The sequence below is a fragment of the Clarias gariepinus genome, chromosome 4 (assembly GCF_024256425.1).
Source record: "Clarias gariepinus isolate MV-2021 ecotype Netherlands chromosome 4, CGAR_prim_01v2, whole genome shotgun sequence".
Lineage (NCBI taxonomy): Eukaryota > Metazoa > Chordata > Actinopteri > Siluriformes > Clariidae > Clarias > Clarias gariepinus.
In genome coordinates, this window is record NC_071103.1 from 16508197 (window position 1) to 16509673 (window position 1477).

The window sequence follows — 1477 nt, forward strand, 5'->3', positions numbered from 1 at the left end:
CACAATCTCTTACAACAGCCCGTAGAAAGCGCTCATCCTTTGCTGTCAATCAAAACAACTAGTCCCGCCCTTATGTAGTGACGTCATGATTCGCGCCCATCTGACACGCCCCTTTACGGTACAGATGACAGATTTACGAGGCTTTAATGCACTTTATCCCAAAAATACTAACCTCAGAAAACCCAGTAACTCAGAGCATTTTTAGCTATTTTGCTGTTTTTGCAGGATTATACAGTGTAGAGTGACAAATCCTTTTTTTTAGCCCAACCGGGGCAATATGATGAACTGAATTTTATGTCTATACAAACATCCCTAAAAACGGACTGAGCATGGGTCACATACAGTAGGCAAAGAAAAAGCGCAGATACACATAATCACTGGTGTTTCCATGACCAAAAAATATATTAATAATAATATGATAATTCTGAGAGCTCTACATTTTTTATTCCCATTCCCGGTGGTGGTAAAAATGTACACATTATAAAATAATGATGACTTCCGTTCTCCCTGACATATCCGAAAACCCCAATGATTACGTTAATTTATGAAGCCTCCACGTTGACTAACACCAGCAAGGCTTTCGGATAACTACACTCAACAAAAATATAAACGCCTTTGTTTCTGCTCCGATTTTTCATGAGATGGACTTAAAGATCTAAAATTCATTCCAGATACACAATATTACCATTTCTCTCAAACATTGTTCACAAATCAGTCTAAATGTGTGATGGTGAGCACTTCTGCTTTGCTGAGATAATCCATCCCACCTCACAGGTGTGCCACATCAAGATGCTGATCTGACATCATGAGTAGTGCACAGGTGTATCTCCTTATACTGCCCACAATAAAAGGCCACCCAGGAATGGGCAGTTTTTTGCTTTATTGGGGGTCTGGGGACTCAGAACTGGTCAGTATCTGGTGTGACCACCATTTGCCTCATGCAGTGCAACACATCTTCTTCGCATAGAGTTTATCAGATTGTCAATTGTGGCCTGTGGAATGTTGATCCACTCGTCTTCAATGGCTGTTGTTGGATATTAGTGGGAACTGGTACACGCTGTCGTATACGCCAATTTCTGTGCAATTTCTGCACAAACTGTCAGAAACCGTCTCAGGAAAGCTCAACTGCATGCTCGTCGTCCTCATCGGGGTCTTGACCTGACTCCAGCTCGTCGCCGAAACAGACTTGAGTGGGCAAATGCTCACATTCGATGGCGTCTGGCATGTTGGAGAGGTGTTCTCTTCACGGATGAATCTCGGTTTACATTGTTCAGGGCAAATGGCAGACAGTGTGTGTGGCGTCGTGTGGGTGAGCGCATTGCTGATGTCAATGTTGTGGATCGAGTGGCGCGTTATGGAGTTATGGTATGAGCAGGCATCTGTTATGGACAAAGAACACAGGAACATTTTATTGATGGCATTTTGAATGCACAGAGATACCGTGATGAGATCCTGAGGCCCATTGTTGTGCCATACA